Raw genomic sequence first — 22,829 nt, forward strand, 5'->3', positions numbered from 1 at the left:
AAACATGTGTCTGGAAACCAAAGTTTTGCAGGAAACGTCTGTCCCCCCATCCCCATCAGAAGCTGCAATGCTCATTTTTGTGTTCTGAGAGAAAAGTAAAGACATTCCCAGTGCAAACGGGAACTAGTCGATGTTCTTAGAGCTTGCCCTAAAGGAGGGAGCCCTTCACTGCATTTCTTTCCCCATGGTCTCCCAGGCCAAGCTGGATGATGGCACAGAGCTGCTGGGTCTATAGAAGCTGCGTACCAGGTATATGGCTTCACCTCTGTGATACATTAGCTACAGAGTTGTTTCTTCCTGGTCCAGCCCTGATTTGGACATTATGTCCCCAGAGATGGGCTGAAGCAGAGAGGAACAGCAAAGACTTCAAGCAATTCCTTTACAGTTTTGAAAAGCCTGAAGCTGTGGGCAGTGGTGGGGGAATAGGAGCTGCTCAGTGGAAAATACCAGCCCCATGATGGATGCAATCCTCTTCGATGGGCAAAACCAGATTACCGGGAAGAGGGAAAATAAACCTTTGAAATGCTTGCATCTGATCAGTACATGTGAAAAGATACCACCCTGGCAGCGTGATGCTGAACAGCCAGCCAGCTTTGAAACCTGGGCTGGGGAATACGGGAAGATGGATACAGCTTTTCCCCTTGAATGTGAAATATTCCCTTCAAATACAAAAACATTCCCTTCCCTGCTTTCTGGCAAAGGAATTGGGAACGGGATCCTGTGGATAGGGTCCAGTGTAAATGTACAAACTGAAGGTTTCTCCTGAAACAGAGAAAAAGAGAATTTGTGGCTTCTAGGGCCAAGTTTTGGGTGGGATCTGCCTGGTTTTGTAGCAGATGTCCTTGGTGCTATGGCTGTATTTTTCCCTCTCTGGAAACAAGGCAGGACAGGAGGCTGAGAGCGCTGCCTCGTGTTCCTTTCTGGCTCATAGCACCCAACACCTTGTGTCACCCAGTAAACTGGAATTAATGGGCAAAGTTCACAGTAGCATCATTGTTTCGCATGTGCGGGATATTGAAGGCAGCCCTCCCTTTTTCCAGTTACCTAACTGGCAAGAAATCAAGGGACGCTCAGAGCAAAAAGCAACAAAACCCCCCCCAAAACCTCAAGTCTTCTGTCAAGCCTTAAGTCATCTGACAGAGCAGTAAATAATGGATCTGGTGACCTAGACCTGCAAATATTTACATTCCCTTGGCTTGGCTGATAGCAGGGGTTCGTCTTACCATGTCTCACCTAATTAGCAGAGGGCTACAAGAATCCAGCGGTGGGTTCTGGTTTCTTTTCCACCTCGTTTGTAATGCATGCCACTCTCTGCTTGCCACGTAGCATGGGTACATGTCAGCAGTAACACATGGGCAAGGTGTGTGGTTACGCCTGGGGAATGGCAGGACTCAAGTGCATCCGCAGCTCCAAGGCTGAGAGCAAGTTCCTGCAGCCACCCAGGAAGGTGCTGGCCTCGATCCCCTTCTATTTTGCATTGCACAACCTGTCTGAGGGCTGCCAGAGAGCCAAAATGCACAGTGGACTCTGAGCTCCATGATTTTAGGGCTCTTCAACTCCAGGGGCTCGGTGGCTGTATCTGCGCTCCCAATAGAATCATAGAATGGTTTGGGTTGGAAAGGACCTTAAGATCATCCAGTTCCAACCCCCCTGCCATGGGCAGGGACACCTCACACTAAACCAGGGCACCCAAGGCTCTGTCCAACCTGGCCTTGGACACTGCCGGGGATGGAGCACTCACAGCCTCCCTGGGCAACCCATTCCAGTGCCTCACCACCCTAACAGGAAAGAATTTCCTCCTTAGATCCAATCTAAACTTCCCCTGTTTGAGTTTTAACCCATTACCCCTTGTCCTGTCACTACAGTCCCGGATGAAGAGTCCCTCCTCAGCATCCTTATAGGCTCCCTGGAAACAGTTCCTGGCATATGTGCCTAGGCATGGTTTGGGAGGGTGCTGGTTGGCACGGGTCAAAACCTGTGGTCTGGAATGTCATAAACAATCAAACTCTATAGATTGCAAGTTCGTGTTCAGGCCTGTGTCCTGGCATGGGTTAGTTTGCATGTACAGAGGGAACTTGCTGGAGGATCACTTTGTGTAGCTGTAGGAATGTGTGGAAGGAGAGGTGTAGCTTAGATGATAAGGAAAAGAAAGAATAAAGGTGGAACAGTGACTGGCTGCAGTTGATCAAAGTGTAGTGCGATGGGCAGACAGAGGATGTCCAAGCTAACTCCAGCCCAGCATGGGTGCAGAGGAACTGGACCTATGTGGGGTGACATCTCCTTCTGATTGCAGCAGAGCTCTCCTTTGGATGGAAGCCCGACTGTATTCCTCAAACTGCTTTTAGAACAAATGGCTCTGAAATAGTTATGTGATGAAATTGTTAACATGACCCCTGGCACATCTTTACCCTTCTTTCACTGATGTCTTTGCTCCAGGCAGAGCCCCAGAATTCCTCAACTTTTTAAAGGATCACGTAGCCCTTTTGTAATAAAGAGAGGAAATCTACTTTCTAACCCTAATGATGGGCTGGAAAGGGGATGCTCGAGTACATAACACTTAGGTAAGTATGTTTCCATTGTTCTATTAAATCATAGTGTACTCTTTATAACTGCAAACACTTTAATGGGGCACAGAAAGTAACGAGGAGCAGACCCTCCTTTTCCATTGCACAGAAGTGGAAGTATGTGGCTTTGTAATTACATTTGTTCTGTGGACCAGCTGACGTTCATGGACCATCAGTGGTCTGCACATCACAGCAGAGCAGCCCTCCAGGCCCACACACTGTGGGTGACGTGCTGCTGCCCAGGAGGCCGAGTGGCTCAAGAAATGTAAACTGTGAATGCTTGGATGTGAGATGGGCTCTCTTCCCTGCCTGCTCACAGCTCCTGCAGGAGACATGGAGACACATGAGAGCATGTGTGCCTTCAGGGCAGGCTGGAAAATCACCCCAGTGACTCCGGGCTGTAGGGTGGAAGGCTTTGGCTCCATGTGCTGCAGTTAGGTAGGGGATAGAAGGCACCTGGGTTTGGTGAAGGCTGTAAGCTGGAGAGCTTGCAGCTTTCTGTGAGCTCTTGATGTGCTTTCAGTGCTAGGAGGGCCGTTTAAAAACTGATCTTATTTTATTGATTGGACCATTTTACCCAGCAGATGCCCAGATCCGGCTTTGCTGACAGCCATGCTGGTGGGGCTTCTACTTTCATAGCCCAGCTCCCACCAAGTGATCAATCAAATCCATCTCATTTCCATCTGTAGGTCACTTCACCTCCAGCAACGATGCTTAAGGGAAGCAGGGCACATGGAGCATCCCTTGGAGCATGCACAGACACACATGCTATCCGCTCCTAACTGCAGCTATGCTGGGAGAGCCGTATCTCTTTATCATGCCCTTTTGGCTGCTGCTGAGCTGCTCTCGTGCCTGTTTCAGTGCCTGTCAGCACTGATAGCTTGAGCCTCGCTTGTTCAGCTGGAAGCCTGTGGTGTGGGACTGCCGGTAGACTGGGAGCTGGCACAGACCTGGCCAGGGAGGTAGCTGGGGCTTGCAGGGTGTTTGGCACCAGGGCAAACACCTGCAGATACACACACTGCCATGTGTGAGATGGGGTGTGCTGATACGACTGCACCGTGCAGCTCTGTGTGTGCCTCCACACATGGCTCTGCCTGTCTCTGTTCCAAAACCCCTCCTGGTTTAGCTTTGTTCTTTTTCCTCAGTCTCTGACCAGAAATGGTGAGCACAGGAAGAGATCAAAGATGGGCAGATTTCATCTCCTGAAAACAAACCTCCTGCCGTTTGGTTTGGTTTTCTTGTGACCATCTCTCAGCCCTGTGCCTGCAAACGGGAGGTAAAGCATCACTCTGGGTTGAATACGTATCGCCCAGTGTGAGACAGAAAGACTCAGACGCAATCTGATTCTTCCCTCCTGCTCTGCTCATCACCTTCCATACCTGCACGGCAAAGCCTGGGCACTGTGTGCAAAGGCTGTTCTCTCTCTGGTATTGCTTTAAAATGCCATTTTCTTGACTTTCATGGGCATTTCAACAGCATTCAGCACTGCAGAGCCCATTAGCTCCACTTCTTGGCTGAACAGCTTCTGCTGGGGCACCGGCTCTTCCCAGAGTGCAACTAAACCTTTAAAGGAAAGACAAAGAGCCCAGGAATGCAGAGCTGTGTGACATGCTGGCCCAGCTTGGAGGAGCTCTGCCGCACAGCAATGGCCTTATGTTACTTCCTCTTGATCTCGGTGTGCAGTGATGCAAAGCCCTTTTGAATTAAATTATTAAGCTGGTGATAAGAACATCATGCTCAATTTGTTGGCGTTCCGCTAAGATGTCATATACATGATTTATATGGAGGAAGGGATAAAAAGAGGGCTACAATTATAAGGGTGACCCTACATAAATTAAGGAGAAGACCCGCACCCCCCCAAAGCCAAGCTGTTTTTGCTGGGGTGGATTGGGTTACCAGAACAACACTGCTGTGTGTAGAAATGCTGAGGGAAGGGAAAGCAGGGGACTGGATGCAGAGAGTCAGGGTGGATGTGCAGGGTAGCAGCAGGACCTGATGGACTGAGCTAGGGAGGAAAGAAGTGAGGAGTGCAGGTCTGTACAATTGCCAGCCAGCAGCACTGGGTCCCAGGGATGAGAACTAAAGGAAAACAGCCCCTGTGCTGCACTGTGAGTATTGCTGTTGGGCTTTTCATTTGCTGAAATGCTACCTCCAAAGTGTGTGCACTGGAAAGTGTCAGCAGAGAAAGGGGAGAGCTGCTTCTTCCTCCTCTCCTCATTGAGTTACAAGCAAAACAACTGCCACCTGATGTGGACTTTTTGTCAACAGCTGGAATAAACCCACCCTCAGATTTGTCTTCAGTGGCTTTTTCTCTTTAGGGTGCTTGATGCCAAGGAGGTGAATTAGGAGCAGCTGAGTACCTGGGGAGCCAAGAACCCAGTCACTGCATTGAGGATGTGAAGGTGCACAGTGAGGCGGTGAATGTGAGGGGATAGAGCAGGGACAGGGACATCAAAGCACAAGATGTGGCAGCCAGGCTTTCGGAGATGGTCCAGCTGTTTTCCCTGCCATGTGTCTCATGTTATTCCTTTTGGCTTCTTCTCCATGAGTCACCCTCATTGTCTCTGCAGGGCTGATGGGGGTCTCACTCTCAAAGGTGAGTTTGATAATGACATTATGTGCAGCCGGAAAAAAGCCACCTTTCCCCATGGGTTGCCCCAAAAGCATGCATTGGAATTGTGACCTATTGGGCCTTCAGCTACTATGTACTGGACCCCACACAGCCCTGTGAATGCCTCTTTATCTTACTTCACCATGCTCCCTGCTTGTCTAGGCTGGGGTCCTTGCATCATTCTTACAACACTTCTCAGCCTGACCTGTAATGCCCTCGGTTGTACAAACAGTCACATGAGTGGATGTTATTCATGTCTTATACAGAGCTTGTACTATGTCTTGGGCAGTGCATTACGAACTCTTATAAAGAAAAGCAACTGAATAAAACGCAGTCAGCTTTACTCAAGGGCCAGCATCCTCACTTCTTGTGCTGCAGCCAAGGAGGCTCCGACAGGGCTGTAATTGGTTGCTCACAATAGCTCTCTGTGGCAGACAGGGGATGGAGAAAGCTTCCCTTCACCCAGCAGCGGCTGCAGTGCTTCAGCCTCAGCAAGCCGGAGCCGCAGGCAAGTGCATCCAAGGGGGCTGCAGCAGCTGGAGGCTGCTGAGGGCATCAGATGCAGCAGCGAGTCTAATGGCTCTTTCCCAGTCACCCAGGCACGAGGTGGTCAGGTCTCCAGAGCTCCTCAGGCTTTGCAACCAAACATCAGGTGCCATTAGGGAGCCTAAACCCCTCAGTGCCCCATCCCAATGGCTCATCCCAAGCACAGGCATCAGATGCACTAAAAGCTTGTAAGAGAAACCCTTCTTCCCAAGTTTGCAAGGCAGGGTTTATGTCTTTTAATATTGAGTAAATGAAGCATGATGCTAAGACATCCTGGCTTGGTGATAAATGGTGTGTGGAGAGATGTGTTATGGGGCCATCACGGGGCACTTTATCGGTTGCCACTTGCAAAGCTGCCAATTCATTCCTTATTTATTTTTGGAATTAACTTTTATTGATTCCTTCCCCTTCCATTCCCTCACCACACAAATGAGGGGAGGACAAACAAAAGTGGGTGCAGGAGGACAGGACATTGGCTGGCTCAAGGGACTGTAGTCAGAGTCAGCATCCCACCCCAGGTCACTGGTTGAACTGGTCCCTGCAGACCTGTGCCACATGAGCTGTGGATCCAAGTGCTCCTGCTGTATAAACCATCACACAGGCTGGGATGCTCACAAGGAGTGAACAAATAAGAGAGAGGAGGGAGCTCAGATGTGGCATGGGGTGGGAATAGCCGCCATCAGTCCTTGTCAGCTGTGGATGGTGATCATGCAGCCCCACAGCTGCTGGCCAGCCTGGTCTGGTGCAAGCCCCTGCTTTAACGTGGGGTTTAGACTAGGGTTTAAAACGCCTGTCTAGAGAGGTAAAGGATCATGGGCACTGTGGCTCCCTGGCACCAACCTCCTCATAGCACTGGTGGCCCTGGAGCTGGGTGTGGTGGATTCAGGGCACCCATGAGGAGTATCAGGGGTGGGGGGACTCGAGTCACCCTGAAGGGGTCAGTGCCCAGAAACCCCACAGAGGCAGCTCTGTCTTGTCTGACACTATGGACACGGGCAGGATGGTGTGAGCAGTGCCCCTAATGGCACGGCTGCCATCTCTTCCCCATGCAGTGCCACCCGCTCTGCAAGATGAATGCAAGGGCACAGGAGGAATCGCTGCAATTAGCTTCTGATGCCCTCAGTAACCAGCTGGCACAGCATCCAAACACCGCTTGCTTGAGCCTGGTGAGCAAAAGTCGGGGGGAAAGTGGCCACTTGAGAGCACTCAGTATCCCCTTCTCTCCTCTCCCCATGGGCATGCACTTGCGTTAGAGTGCCTGAGTGCTTTTATTTCGCTAAACCACTTTGAAGTGGAAACCAAATTGCATGTCTCCCTCTTCCCCCCCGGCTCCCCTGAGCCCTCCTGGTTTTAATTAGTTCCATCTGATGTTCAGAAGCTTCCAAGAAAGAAATGTGCTTTTAAACAAATTGAAAGGAACGGTGGTGGCAGAGCACAGGGAGCTGTCTCACTGATGCACAGGCTGGCAAGGGACACTGAGCACAGGGCTCTGCCTGCAGCCAGGCTCTGTTTCCCCCTCTGGCCACAGAGACAGCCCTGTTGTGCACATTTGCCGTGCCCATGAATTGAGGTTTGCGCTCTGGTACCTTTGAGCAATGTGCTGAGATAAAGGATCATGGAGAAAGATGCTTTAGTCTGCTTGTTGTAGAGGCTTCAGTGTTCTTCCTTCTGCTCCTCCACAGGCCCGTGCTTTGCTCTGCCCTTTCTGTCTCTAGTTCAGCTTCTCACCCCATGTTGAAAGAAGCAGTAATGGAAAAGAAATGGTATCTCATAGGCATCTTGTCTCTTTGCTTACAGATACTTCACCTGGCGATACAGAAACCTTTGCTGAGAAAGGCTGCATCATCCCTGTTGGAATGTGGAATAACTTTAAAATCAAGTCCTATTTCACTGCGGAAGCAGGAAAAGAGGCCACAGTCTTGTGGGAATGGTGCTAGCCAGAAGCACTGGGGATAACAGGGCTGAAACCGTCTTCAGGGCTTGCACTGCACATCGTCCTCTTCTCCCTGTCCCCCTCCATTCTATACCACATATGGTCCTCAGGACAGGCTGACAGAGGAGGCTTTTATTCCCACTTAGGTTAACTTTTACCTTGTTTTCCCTTGTTCTCCTGATAAGCCAAGCCAGTAATCCTAGCAGTGTTTGCTCTTTTCATTTGGGAAACAGTGAACTGAAGCACATCCCTCTTATCTTGTTGTAATTAATCTGCTGTCTTCTGTTCTTGTTGTCAGGTATTAAGCTGCAGCATGGCTGAGACTGTGGATTAGGTAAATGAGCTGATTGCAACTGCACCTCCTTGTCCTGCCAGTGTCCCGGTAGAATTCCAGGTGCTCTTAGTGCAACCTGGGCTCATCTCACATGGAGGGAGCAACAGACAGACTGTCCTACGAGCATCCTATTCAGGCACCTCAAAACCACTTAGAAGAGCCATAGAGGGATAAGCGATATCCTTCCAACATGAAACGTGTGTTTTCCATTTGCCTCCATAGGGTGCCCCTGTGTCTCCCTTCTCCAAGGGAGGTGCTGCAGAAAGCTCTGCAGCTGGGGTGCTGATTCCCTGGGGAGTCTATTGCCTGCCTCAGCAATGTAGGATTTAGGGACCGGTTTAGTGCTGGTTTGTCCCCTTGTCACATGCCCTGGGCTCTGTCCTTCTCATGCTCAGGGATGCTGTCACCCTCTGGCTCTGCTGCACCCAACAGGTACCACTTGTTATGCCCTCACAGCGTGGGGTGTCACGCACTGACTGATGTTCAGGTACTCCAGGGGTTATTCCGGTTGCTCCATATGTGTGTAATGCTATGAACTAAAGCCGCCTGCCTGGGCCCTAACTTTGTCCCTGGGTCCTTGTTCTGCAGTTTCCTTCATTTTTTACAGATACTGTATGAAATGTTAGGCTGGGAGGGGTCCTCAGACATCCACTCTTTAAAATCCTCCCTCTCCCACATTAAGGATGGCTCATATAAAACCACAGACAGCTTCAGCTGTGGGGAGAATTCAGCTCAAATCCCTCAACTTGCAGCACACAGCACCTCTGAACTCGGGCTATACCAGCCAGGACCGTATCCCAAAGAGCGCAGTATGGAGGATCTGCCTTTACCTGCCCTTGGGAGCATCCCAAAGTGTGCTGCCAGGGCTCCCGACCAGCCAGGAAGGGGTTAAGGGGCAGCTTGACCAGCACGTCAATCAGTGCTTTTAAAGGAAGGGGCGGGAATGGTTCTTCCCTCTTCCCAAAACAGCAGGTAGGGATGGGGGGATCCCTTTGTTTGTCCCGACTCGGTCTGCCCGTGGCTCTTTCCATGGTGAAATTCCAGCTAAACGCTGGTCTGAGACCCAGGTACTGCTGTCCTCCGTTTCTTCCTAAAGGATGCAAAGAGCCTGGGTTTCTTGGTTGTCCTTTCTGTCCCTTAGGGGCTGGTTGAAAGTAAATACAGAGACTCTGGATAACTACACCTGTGTAAGCCATGTGCAGGCATAGTTTTCCTCAAGAAAACTGTGTTTTCCTTGCGGACTCAAGGAAGCGGTGAGGTTTGCAGGTCGCAAGTCTTGGGCATGGGTCTGGGTGAAAGGAACTGTCCTGGTTTTGTGTGTCAGTGGCTCCTACACAAAGGGATTTCCTTGGCCAGCTTAATTCTAGGTAAATCTTTGGCAGCTCTGCACTAACTCCACTTGGGCTGGCAGCAGATGTGCCCTTTGAAGACCTGCTGCCTGCCTTGCAGCTTTGTACCGGTGTTCTGGTTATGTGGTGGTGGAAATACCCCTGTCACTTCAGTGCATTCGTCTGGGTAAAGGGGTTTGCATGTTGGTACCAAGCACAAAAGCCCTCCCAGGAGGCTGGTGGAGCCCTGCTCCATTGCAGTCCATCTCCTGAAGTGATTTCCTCCTCCGAAGAACTGTTCTGCTCTCAAGTGTGATTATGTGGTGTCACATTAGTGAGAGCTTTGCAGCTGTGCTTCCAGCTGCTCTTTCTTGGACAGTGTCCTGGCTGTGAATGATTAAAACAAAATATATGGAGCCACAAGCACAGTTGATGGCTTGGTCCGTATTGTATCCTCAGACAACAGACTGGGAGGAGGAGAGGAGGCTCTAAGGGAAGTATGTGTCAATGCTCTAAAATCTATCTGTGAAAATGAGTTATAGTGTTGAGAGAAGTGTTTTGTATCAGTTTATTATGCAAAAACTGCTCAAACCCTTGGAAAGGTTCAGTTTCTAAAAATCAAACGCGCTCATTTTGCTTTCAGATCTGGTTCAAGACCTGGAATGTGCACTCTGAAGCCCTGGATGAGCTGGGAGTCAAGGTAGGCTTGTGAAAGGGGTGTGGGGCAGTGTGGATCTCTGAGTTGCAAGTTCGGGCTCGATGCAATTGTGATTAATTAAAGACAGGCTGTGTTGGTATTGAAAATGCAGTCACCTAATGAGGAAATAAGAAACACCATTCTCTCTCAGCTTATTGATGACTTTGCTTGTTTCTGGTTTGCACTTAGCCCTTCCTGCACACACCTTGATCTCAAGGAAGAGCAGTGTTTCTTGCCATCTGGCTTTGGATTATTTCTTTTGGGCTTGGAAGGCAGCAGCATGGTCTGGGTGATACCGGGTCATGTTGGTTTGCATGTCTTTGGGCTGTTGCAGGATGCAGGTTCTCACCCCTTGTCTTGCCTTTTGGTATGTGGGTGGAGAGGAAAGATGGTGCCTGAGTCCTGCTGCATGGCATGCTGCTGTGCCAGCTGAATGAGAGGAAAGATGGGAGCACTCAGTGGAAAACAGCACTTACAATTCATCCCTTTGGTTGCTCCTCACATAGATGTGCTTGGGTATTTCAGGGGCCCCAGAGAGCTTCTTGCACTTATGTAAGTCCCAGTTATCACAGGTGATGGGTATTGTAGCACTCAGACCTCTAAATGAGGACCAAGTGTTTAAAGGCTGATGCGGTCGCCCTGGACTTCCCCTTGACGTGCTGGTCCTGCCCCTGTGTCTGTCTCCACCCTTCTGGCCCTTTAATCTCCCTGAGCCTGTTTTTTCTGTCTTTGTTTCTCCTTTTCTTTGCCACCTCCCACCATGCAGATTCCCTTTTCCTACTCTTCACGCTAAACAGCCTTGGTATAACATATCCTCCCAAATAGCTTGAAGCTATCTGGGGAAGTAATTTGACCGGAGAGATGTGAGATTCTTTGGTGAAAGATGTCTTGGTGGCATTGTACTGTTTCAGGTATCTGTTCTTGAATGGGAAGTTATTTATGCCACTGCAGTTTAGTCAGAGTGTTTTATTTGAGCTTTGATTTCAGCTGCTTTGATTACAGTGAAAACGTTGGCAAGAGGATGCTGAATCTTCAGAGTAGAGCAGAGCCAAATTTAGCAATGTGTTTCACTGAGGATGCGATTTGTTTTTACAGCAGCTGTAAGATCTATCCCAACTTTTGCATCCTTTAATTTGGTGAGATGCCCCGGCAAATGAACACTGCATCTTACTGAAGTCTGCAAAATCACAACATTGTTATAATTAAGGCAAGTCCTTGGTCTTAAAATAGAGTCAAATTAACTAACAAGAACTGAATTCTCTGCCAGTTTCCTGTATGTTTGCAGTCGTGTTTTCTTTTCCTGAAAGGTACTTTCTCTCTGGAAAAGGCAAACTGTCTTCCTTGGTTAGAGAAGCTGGAATTGCCCCTCTGGAAAACAGTCCCTAATGGGTTTTCTTAGCATGCAGGTTTGACTTTCAGATTCCTTTCAGTCGCAATAATATTTTAACAGTTGTTTCTGACAACTGTGGGCAAATATTTGTAGATCTCGATGCTCTCTGTAGCGGATGTTGTTGCTAATCCTAAATAAAGCTCTTTAAGACAGGGGGGCTTTGGGTTTTCATGAGACTTGCTTTTCATCATATCTTCCACAGCTATAATTTAAGAACAAAACCCTACAAATATAACTGATGCTCTGTCCTTTACTAAATAAATATGTGATTCTGTAATACAGCATCCTGAGTAGTTAAGCAATAGCAGGACAGTACTTTGCCCTGCTCTGGGTTCCACAGGTAAAGCTTTGTACAGTACTGCACCTAAATAATGTGCTTAACTTCAGACATGGGAGTAGTTGCAGTGAACTCAATGCATCTACTACAGGTTTGAAGTAAAGCACTTGACTATTTTGTGTGGTTGGAACATAAAAGATCCATAAATCAGAAATGACTGCATTCCACCTTTCAGCCCTGCAGAAAACAGTTTTAACTCCTTTAACATATGCATTGTGCTCCATTGTATAACCCTGTGAGCTGTCCTGAAGGCAGCTTTGCAGAGAGCATCTCATAATCATCTCCAACAGAGCATGGGGAAGCTGGAGAAGTTCAGGTGTAAATTAGTCATCTATTATGCTGCTTCTGCATGCAGTCGTATGTGAGCCTTCAGCTCTTCAGAAAGCAAGGAGCTTGTCTGCACAGCCCTTCTCTGGGAAGAAGTGTGTTCTCTGACTCAAAGCAACGTTGCGTTATGCTGTTTTACAAGTGTTTATAAAACCATCTTTCACATATTCCTGCACACTGCATTGGGAGATGTGGGATCCTTTCCTTTCATGAGTAGCAGCGGTGTGGGGGGAGCGGGAGGTAACTGGTTAGCTTTGCAGCTCAGCTGGTAGACTGCCTGGAAGGGAGCCAGGGGGCCTGGGTTCAGTCCTCTGATAAGTCATCAATTTCTTTCTCACCAAAAACATCTGGTTTTGGATGCTGAGTTATGAGCTAATATTAAATACAAAAGTTTATAGCATCACATATATAATATTGTTGATTAGAAGCATCAAGTAAAGTAATTGACCAGAGGGGACTTGGTGTGAGCAGCTGGTAGAGCATCTGGAGGGGAGCCAAGGGGCCTGGGTTTAATTCTCAGGTCATCTATTTCTTTCTCACCAGAAACATCTGGATTTGGATGCTGCAGAGCTACAGACTATTGTCTCATGCAAATGTTTCTGGGATCACACTTTTTCATAGTAATGTGATTCCAGGAACATTTCCATTAAGTATACCCGGAGAATCCTGTAAGAGTGATAAGGAAAAGGTGCATTCCTGGATCCTGCTAAAATCAAAGCTCACTTCTGTGGCCTTGTCATGTTTAACCAGATGCTCTATGGGTGCTGTTCTGAGTGGCCTGAAGCACTTGTTTGGGTTGACCCTCCTGCAAACCTGAAGCACAGCAAAGTAAGGTGAGGTGGTTTGCCTGTGTCACTGGTGCCTGTGGCTGGCAGGATGCTGCGCAAGGGACGGGGGATGCTCCCAGCCTGATGCGTTGGAGGCTGGTGCTGCCCTGTCGCAGGCTCTGAGCACTCTGGGCACTAGGTGTCAGAAGAGGCTCACGCTTGCTCTGTCTGAAGCCTGGTGGCAGTGTCCCTGGGCTCCGAGCTGTCACCAGCCCCAGGGCTGCAGGGGAGCGCAGCGCTGCTGCCCACAGCTCGGGGCATAGCGACCTGTTCTCAGCGCTGTTCGCAGAGTGGGGGGACATTTCTCTGCCTTCTGAAAGTACTTTGGTAGAGGCTGTAGTGTTGGAGAAGCAAAAGCAAGCTCGCGTTTAGAGCAGGCTGCTGCTGCTCTCTGCTTGTCCTTAGCTCAAGTGATTTCCAGCTGTGATTGCTCCATCACAGTGTGAGGATGGAGGCCTCTGGGAAACGGGGTCAATCTTTCCAAAGGGAAATGTGTCCAATTCCTAAAAATTGCCTTTTATTCACACTGCAAAGTCCTGCCTGGATTTCCCAGAGAGCGGTTGCTGTTGGCAAGCAGAGGACTGGATCTCACCTGTGGCCGGTTTGATTCCCCTCTTTTAACTGCAGTGAAGTGACACCCATCAGCGTGAGCGGAAGATCTGGTCTCTGGGAATGAAATCAGGGAGTTATGAATAACTTAGCGATGAGCATGATTTGCAGGTGATGAGCCAGGATGCAGGTATGGCACACAGCGCTGGAAAACTCTGGTTTTGCACCATTCTGCCAACCTCTACAGTTACTTTTTGATGGCCCCATGCCTGTGTAATGTGCCAAGGTCTCTTGTGAGCCAGTGGCCATCAACCTCTGACTGGAGTTCAGATGATCCCTCATTTAGCTATTGAGCAGTGCTAATGTGAGAGGACACTGAAGAATGAGCCGTGCTCTCCAGTCCTTCGGCGTATTTGCCTTTAAATTATTAGGCAAAGGTACAGCCATCTCTCCTTAATTATCCTGCAGAATTCTCACAAGGATCTCAGCTTGGCTTTGGTTAAATAAGTATTCAAATGGAAGTAAAATATTTGTCTACCTGAGTGTCCCTGCTGAAATGGTTTAGAACACCATTACTAGGCTAATTCCACCATTCCTGCCCCTTTCCTCTGAATAAAAATACCATTTTAAAAAAGAATCAGAATGGGACATTTCCAGAGGAATATTGCGTTTCATAAGTATGGATTTTAACAGCCAATCTCAACCAAACAATGCACTGTATGGTGCCAGAAACAATAAATCAGTGCAGCTCTCGGGACTGAAAGGGAGAATTCCCTCTCCCCTTGTAGCTCCTTGGAACTTTAATCTGAAATATGCCCCAAATCAAAGGATAGCTTATTGGTACATAGGAATTCCCATGCTTGGTCAAATCTGATTTCCACAGAGTCTAGCACTTGCTGCTCGCAGTGGCCAGAACCAGATGCTGCAGAGCAAAGACCAGAAAGAGTTGTTGTGGAGGCATGTTTGCAGTAACATGTCTGCAGAGAACACTTGATTTTGGTAACTTTAATCATTTTGGAAGGACTTCAGTGCACCTGATCTTAGCCATGTAGAAATTGCTGCCTGGTTTGCAGGCTTCCTTTTTAGTGCAGAGGCACAGGACTCTGTGGAAGGCTGTTCACTCCTTGCTAAGATGTATTAAGGTTTGCTCTTGATCTGGTTGGAGAAAGCCTTAGTTGTCTGAAGGTAAGTGCCTGAATAAGGCACAAGGAATCCTAGTGACCTTTTTCTGCTTATGAGGGTGGACATTTCTGCTGTAGCATCTTTCTAAGGTCTTAGCTATGGGGGGATGTATCCGCCTCCGGATGATTTCATCTTACTGTGAGGGCTTTAAGTCTGGGAGGGAGGCGAAGTGATCCAGTGGCTGTTGCCCAGGGCTGATGCTCTGTTTCTTATGCACCGTCTTTTGTATTTTGGGGCAAATCTGTTGGCTTTAGTGGCAGTTGGGAGCTTTCCTCCTGTTTATTACAAGGAGGCAGTAAAAATGGCCACAAACAAGACAATTCTTTCTCATGAAGGTTTTGCAAGGTGGGAAATATCCTTCTTGTGTCTGGTCCATCTGTTCTGCTCACGAGAGGATGTTCTAAGGACTTTTCCCCTGGTGTTTTTGTGTTAATACCTGTTCCAGCCCTGGTTGTGCATCTGGTGATGATGGCAAATTTGGTTTCAAAGGTGCTGTTTTAGATGCATCATGCCTTAGTTCCTCTAAAAGGACCTTTTTTGTATAATGAGAAAAATCAAATGGGAGATGGCATTCACCTTTGCTATGCATCATTCTGCTTTTAAGCTGTTTCATAACTGTAGGAATTTGAAGTGAAAGGAGGATGATTTCTGTGATCTGTGTGATGGGCTCACCAGCATTAGAATCATTCATGCTGTTGGCCAAGAACTGTGTCTGAATCTGCCTGTTCCCTCTCTGCTTCAGCTGAAATGGTGCAGACAGGGTATTGCAGCAGGGCAGGGTGTATACATGGTGCATCTTAAGACTTAGTGCTACTCTTGCTTGGGTTTCACAGTATTTGCCTTTAGGGTGTGTATTTTCACCACTGGGCAGTGATGTGATTTCTCCAGAGCTGCACATAATGACTGCAGGTCTTCTGCATGTGTATATATATGTATATATATATATGTAATTCATTCAGGACTCATTTACTTCCTCTGTTTTTCACTATGCTGTATTTTCAGGGTGAAATTTACTCTTTCTGAAAGAGGGAGGTGCTTATTGCCTCCTGACTCACCTTCCTTTATAATTATCTCTCTCCAGCATGCCACAGGCTATGTATGATCTCAATATTATTGTTATCGATAGCACTCATCCATCCCAAGCATGTACATTTGCAGCAACTTCCCAGCATATGCAAGCAAGGCCAACCACAGAGCCAACAGGAGGACTCTGTTATACATGTGCTTAAGTGTTTGCAGGCACCACAGCTTAGATTTTCACAAGCAATGAGTGCTGTTGTGTGCTTCAGCTTTGATGCCTCATTCAACACATTTCAGAGGGGGCTGTTTATTGCAAAGCACTGAGCTCTTGGAGCTTTGGGCCCCTTTCAGGTGTCTGGCTGGGCAATCCCAACTGGGGGAATTGGCTGGTCAGTGAGCCCTTGGATTAAGAGCTCTGGCAGGGAGCTTGTCAAATGATGTGTGCCTGTAAATGCCCTGGATGGACTGAATGGTGAATGAAATACTACTGTACACACCCTGCCTCCTCTCGCATCCTCAGTTCTCTCCTGTGTCTAGATTAGTGCAGAACTCTTTATGCTCACATGTGCTTTCAAGGCACATAGTTGTTGTTTAGCATACGTTGTTGTGTGCTAACCTATTTCTTCCCCTCTCTAGACAATGTTGTCTGTAGATATCTGTCCTTATTTGAGAAAATACATATATGTTATAAAAGCAGTCGTGTGGGAATGAAGTACTGAGTTTATTCTTTTCAGCCACAGTACCACCTAATCTATCCTAACAGAATGCTCTTTGCTTGTTGGCTTGGAGAGAACTGTTAGGACAAATGAATAAATTCCCTTTCCTTTCAGCCTGTATCCTGCAGGTGTGTCTCAACAGAGGAATTTCCATGATAGCATTGCCAGGCTTGTCTTAAGCTTGTGTTCAAGGCTGGGTGCCTGAACAGTTTTGAGGTAGGCACAGCCTTATTCAGTTAGTACGAGTCTTCTATGTGTTTAATTCTTTTAAGTGAAGAAATGTTGGGTTAAGCTTAGAATTGGAGAAGGATTAAATGGCTTTTGAAGAGGGGAGTGTTGGCTGTCTGCTGAGGAAGGCAGTGTAAAAGTAAGTGGGCTTGGGTTGTGTTTTGATCGAGAGCCAGTTTCAGGTGCTGGTGAATAGGATTTGGAAAAGGGTCTTGCACAGCTGATTGTACAATCTGTGCAGCTTAAGCTAAAATAACAAAGCTCAGGATCATGCAGGTATTTCAATGGGAATTGGAAACCTGAGCTGGATCCGGGCCCAGTGCTGTGGTGAGGAACTGGGGCTGTCTTGTGGCCCAATGGAGGGAACCCATCAGGAGGTTGTATTAGAAATAGAATGAGCTCTGTTTGATTTTGGATTAGCTTAGGCTGGCAGTTGACATGTGGGGCATTTTGGCAATGTGAATCCTGATCCTTTCCTCCAATCCCTCTCCTTAGGGCAGATTTTAACAAGTGGATTCTTTGTGTGAGCTGAACTTCCTGGAGCTGTGGAGTTAAGGGTTCGGATGCAACTTTCCCATCAGTGCCCAACAGATATGTTATGAAGTGCTCATGAGCTATGTGGAAGTGCTGCTGTTTGGAACTCCTGCAAACAGTCAACAGATTCCCATGGGAAATGAAATGAGAGTAATTTTGGGGAGAGATACTGAATGTGGCTGCTAAATGAGCACCACGAAGATAAAGCACAACCAACAAGGGCTGTTTGCTGGAGCAGCTGGGAGGGATAGATGACAACGGAGGGAGATGATGACTTGTAAATCGGCTCTTCTGGTTGCTTAAAAACTTCTCTTCACTTTGGAGAACTTGGCATTTACTGGGAGCCCACAGGGATGCCTTTGGGGTGTAGAGTAGCAGGGAGAAAGCCCTGTAGAGAGGGGAATTGAAGGGCTGGGGAAGGAATAGTGTGGGCCATGGAGATGTAAATGCACTATAAGTGAGGAAGAGATAGAGAGGGTTGGAAAACCTAAAGCGTGCTGGGGTGAGAAGAGATGGCTATGGGTAGAATCGGATATGATATTCAGAGGTAAGGCTGTGTCCTGGGTTTACCAGGAGCCGTTTTGCTCCTTCTTAGTAGCTGGTGCAAGCTCTGTGTTTTGACTTCCAGCCTGGGCAGAGAGCTGATAACACCGATTGTTTTTAATTGTAGCTAAGTAATGTTTATTCTGGCCAAGGACTCTGTGAGTCTCATGCTCTGCTGGGGACGAGGGAGGCCAGGAGGAAGCAGAGACAGGACACCTGACCCAAGCTAGCCAAAGAGGTATTCCATAGCACAGCACGTCATGCCCGGAGAGGTAACTGGGAGTTACCCGGAAGGGCAGGCTCTCTGTCTTCGGGGGGGTCGAACTCGTTTGGCGGTGGTATCGTATTCTCTTGTTATTTTCTCTTATCAATATTATCATTGGTGGTAGCAGCAGTGGTTTGTGTTATACCTTAGTTACTGGGCTGTTCTTATCTCAACCCCTGGGAGTTACATTCTCCTGATTCTCCTCCCCATCCCTCTGGGAGTGGGGAGGGTCGGGGGGGGGGGAGTGAGTGGACGACCTGTGTGGATTGGTTTAAACCACGACAGGCTGTTAGTGCATGGCTGTGGCTTCAGGTTATGGCATCTGCTAGGTCTCCATCTAGAATATGTATAAACCCGAGCATGTCCTTTGCCGCTTCTTGCTGTTGAAGGACTCCAAATGGCTCCCATTGCATGAACTTTCCTGGAGTTTCGTGGCACTGTTCTGATATCGCCAACTGTCTCCAAGTTTGTATAACCCCAACCTCTGCTCAGCTCAGGTTTGAACCTCGCCTTCATCTATAATACCCAATTAGTGTTTTGATGTGTGTGGGGAGAGAAACCAAACAACCTTTCAGGCTGCTGAAAAATGGCTTTTTACTTGTATGGAAAATCCTGCTTAAAAATCCATTTTCACTCATAATGCCTATTAAAAATAGCAATAAAACGTACGTTGTATCTGAACCATCTAAACAATATAGAAATGACTGTTCCCCCTGTCATGGTACCTATAAACCAGACTTTAATCCTTCTAGTATTTTATGTATTTTTAAGACCTACCAAGTAAGAGTTTCTGAGGAGAAGTGAACAGTAACTTGCAGCATACTGACATGAGAACAGTTTTGGGGCGGTTTGGATTTCACTTTTGACTGCTTTTGGTCCAAACAGTTTTCTTTGAAGAAAAAGTCAGTATTTGAGCTAGGGCTCCAGAGTTTGAGTCTGTTTTTACTACTGAAGCTTCAACCATAGAATGGTTTGGGTTGGAAAGGACCTTAAGATCATCCAGTTCCACCCCCCTACCATGGGCAGGGACGCCTCACACTAGAGCATGTCGCCCAAGGCTCTGTCCAGCCCAGCTTTGAACACTGCCAAGGATGGAGCATTTACCAGTTCTTTGGGCAACCCATTCCAGTGCCTTGCCATCCTCACAGTAAAGAACTTCTTCCTTATAGACCTATATCCCCCACCAACCTAAATGTCCCCCATTTAAGTTTAAACCCATCACCCCTTGTCCTGTCACAAGAAGAGTCCCTCTCAGTAAATGTGAACAAAACCACCAATTCCTGCAGGTTTTGCTGTAGTTACCCCTGACTTTGGCCAGTGTCTGGGAGAGGAGTGATGTGTTTGCAGAGCACAGGGTATTTCCTGAAGACATGGATACAACTGCTGAGCCTATGTGATACAAGCTCCTTCTCCTTCACATCCTACATGAGTGTGTTCTCCTTGCTGGGATTACCCGCTTGACCATCTGGTTTATGTTTGGTTTGCTGCTGCCGATAAGGAGGAGAATGCTTTGGCAGTGCTGGGGAGGAAGGGTCTTGCAGGAGTCCTGCTCCTTGTGTAAGCTAAGCCCCATCAGCACCACGACGGGGGCTGCAGGCGCTTCCTGCTGACCTGCCGTGGCCTCCATTAGCAGCAGCAACGTGGCACCCACTGTGGTATGTGCTGCCCCGACATCTGTGGGCAGTATGGGCTGTGTCATAACAAGGAGTGCTTTAATCACGTAATGAAAGCCACATTCCTGTAATTGTATAATATATGGACACAGCTTTGTAACATCACTTGTCTGAATGGGATACAAATTGGATGCAGAAGCTCTGCCTCTTTGGCAGCAGCTTATTTGAGGATTATTATTTTTATTTATAGTATAATTTCAGTTGACTCCCTTATTTTAATCCCTTGTATTTACCTTGATAGTGCATTGGGATTAACCCCTTAAAGCTCTGCTTACTTTGACCCTGTCTGGTATTAAGGTGATTGCACAGCTAATGGGCAGGCTGAGTGCTGGTTCAGTAGTTTGCACATCTGGATGGGTAATAAAAGTATTCCCAGCTTGAGCAGTTATAAATGGCAAAACCTCTTGTTCTTCAGAGCACGAAGCAACCACCGGTTGATTGGGATTAGGAAGGTGTGTAGTACAGGCCTTCTGAAATAGATGCTGATGGCCAGAAAGGATAGAATGGAGAGATGATCCATGTGGGATCTGCTGCAGCAGATGGGCAGAGGACTTGTTGACTGAACAGCAACCTTGTTGAAAGCAACAGCAGCTTTCCCCTTAGTACTGTCGTGGAGTAAAACGGGACAGAAGTCTCTTCATGTAGCACTGATGCTTAGACTCTGGTGTTCAGATGTTGAATTGCTTTGCTCCTTTTTAGGATGAAGGGTTTGATTTCCAACTGATGCTTTCTTTGCCTTCTATGAACTGACTTTTCTTGGTAGTGTCCCCAATCCCAATGGGACGGTACAAGCCAGGTCATGGAGCCAGGGCTGCTGGGGGATTTTACAAGTTGCACTGAACCCGAATTAAGTAATAAAGGAATTCATATTTAAGCAGGGAAGTCAAGGAAGGAAGACACTTGATTGACACGAGTCAATTTCCTCTCCTTGCGTTCCCGGCTGGTTTTCCTCTCCCCTGATGACTGCAGGTACTGTGTTTCTGCTTTAACGGGGAATTTTCCCACCCAGTGCTGAAGCAGACTGAAAGTTCTGCAGCCTTCCCCCCATCACCATCACTGAGCATTTCCAGGGTGGTTTGGCTGACTTCTTGCATCATCACCCCATTTGAAGTGTACCAAAATACTCCTTTCTTTAGCTGCACTGAGGTGTGTACTTGAGTTTCCTATTCCTCAGCTGAAGCCATGACCACAAATGGGCTGGGTTTTGATCTCTTGAATTCGTAGGCTTGAGCAGTTCTTAATTTCACACCAAAGACAACAGGAGGGTGAAGCTGTGCATGCGGGCCTTGCAGACCATGAAATGGTTTATGTTGGAAAAGACCTTTAAGGCTGAGTCCAACCGTGAACCCAAGGTTGCAAAGCGCACCGTGAAATCCTGTCCCTGAACACCATGTCTGTGTGTCTTTTGAATACCTCCAGGACTGGTGACTTGAGCATCAGAACAGGCTGCCCAGGGAAGTGGTTGACAACCCTTTTGGGGAAAACCTGTTCTTGCAGATCCACTCTAAACCTCCCATGGCCCTTGAGCCTGAGCTTTTAACTCCGTTCACCACCACTGGCTGTGCCTGGCCATCCAGCCGGGTTTAGCCCAGTGAAGTGTACACCCATCCAAGACATGAGCAATCATTCCAGGAGAATGCTGTGGGAAATGGTGACAAAGGCATTACTGAAGTCTGGATAGACAACATACATGGCTCTTCCCTCATCCACTGAGTGGGTCACCTTGTAGTAATAAATCGATTGATGTTAACCTTACATGGTTCCAAGTTAGAAAGCATAAGCAGTAATAACAGCAACATTAGCAACCGTTTTGATCCCAAGCAAGTCCAAGATATGGAACTGATCTTGAATTAATTCCTAAAAATCCTTGTGTTGATGAGTTTTGCAGAGCTAAATTACCATATTAGGCCAAGAGAGGGCCCCATTGAACTACATTTCCTTTGCCCACACCCCCTTGAAGTAGGGATTTGGGAAGATACCAAAGGAGGAGGAAGGAGAGAAGGAATGCATGACAAGTGCAAGGGCGCCCTGCCTGCTATGTCTGCTGTGAAGGAGGTGACGCCCTGGAGCACCTTCTTTAAGCATCAGGCAAAATATTCTTCCTGGTCTCTGAGGTTTGTGTTGGCCACATGCAAATACAAGACCCATGAATGCAGCGTGAGCTTCTCCACCATGCCAGTGAGCCCCTAAGATAACCCGAGCAGAACAGCCCTACACTGAAGTTCCTTTTCCCATTGCTGCCAGCAGAGAGGCAATGCGGATGCTGCTCGGAAGGGTTTAATGAGTAGCAATGTGAACTTCACTCTTTCATACGTTAACACTGGATAATATGAAGGCAGGGTTGTAAAGCATGCTTTATCATACTGACTTCCCATGTATGTATCACTTCTCTGTTTCCCTTCTCTCTCTTTCACTGAAGATCAGCTCCCTGCTGTCTCCAGAGAATGCTGTTAGGGATTGGCGTGTTTGCTCCCTGCCAGGCAGTGGAAGATGGAGCTAGCACTTTAAAAGTCTCCATTTCCCATATGTCACAGTAGAGTACAATACATTACCTGTTATCCCTAATTCCTGAGCTGATCTGTGAGGAGTGTGGTGGTTGTTAGCAGGGAGCCCTTTTGTGTTTGCAGTAGGATGGTGATGCGCAGCAGCCTGGTCTCTTTGGCTCTCAGCTTTATGCCCATCATTCCTTTCCTTCGCTGGTGTGGTCCCTTTTTGTGTTTCTGAGCAGGTTCTTTCTCCTTTGATGATTTGCTGCACCCACTGAAAACTTGCCCATTTGTTACAGTGCTTGAATGTATGATAATGTTTGATGTTTGGAAGTGGTGGAGATGCCTGGTGGGCTCCAGGGAGAGGTGCACCTACTCTCTGCTGTGGGCTGAGCATTTGCTGGACCCTGAAAGAAGCATAGGCTGGATAAGGGCAGCTTGTGTCTTCTGGAGCCCTAGAGCTCGGTGTGCAGGAAGATACCAGTAAGGACCCCTCCATTCCCCCACCTCTTCCCTTCACCCTGTTGTTTCTTCCTGTGGGACTTCCAGCAGTTCAGAGTGCTCAATAACAGATCCCACCAGCAGATGAAGTTTCTCCCCTGGTTCTCAGTGAGAGCTGTCACCATTCCACTCCAACGCCTCTAATGCTGGTCTGTTAAGTGTATGTGGTTTGAAGGTCCTTCTAGTTCATCATTAAGTAGCGTGGCCAGTCTAGTTGTGTCTTTGCCTTGTCCGTTCT

The 22,829-nt window shown here is 47.8% G+C and overlaps 1 long non-coding RNA gene across 1 annotated transcript in view; it reads left to right on the forward strand.

Annotated features, from left to right (window-relative positions):
• Positions 1-8,960: 8,960 nt before the first annotated feature.
• The window catches only part of LOC136021584 (uncharacterized), a 79,369-nt gene continuing 65,500 nt past the window's right edge, over positions 8,961-22,829 (forward strand). Inside the window, exons 1-2 of the long non-coding RNA XR_010615835.1 lie at positions 8,961-9,055; positions 9,960-10,016. This is a non-coding gene — a long non-coding RNA (uncharacterized LOC136021584). The remainder of the gene's footprint in view (positions 9,056-9,959; positions 10,017-22,829) is intronic.

This window comes from Lathamus discolor, chromosome 13 (assembly GCF_037157495.1).
Source record: "Lathamus discolor isolate bLatDis1 chromosome 13, bLatDis1.hap1, whole genome shotgun sequence".
Lineage (NCBI taxonomy): Eukaryota > Metazoa > Chordata > Aves > Psittaciformes > Psittacidae > Lathamus > Lathamus discolor.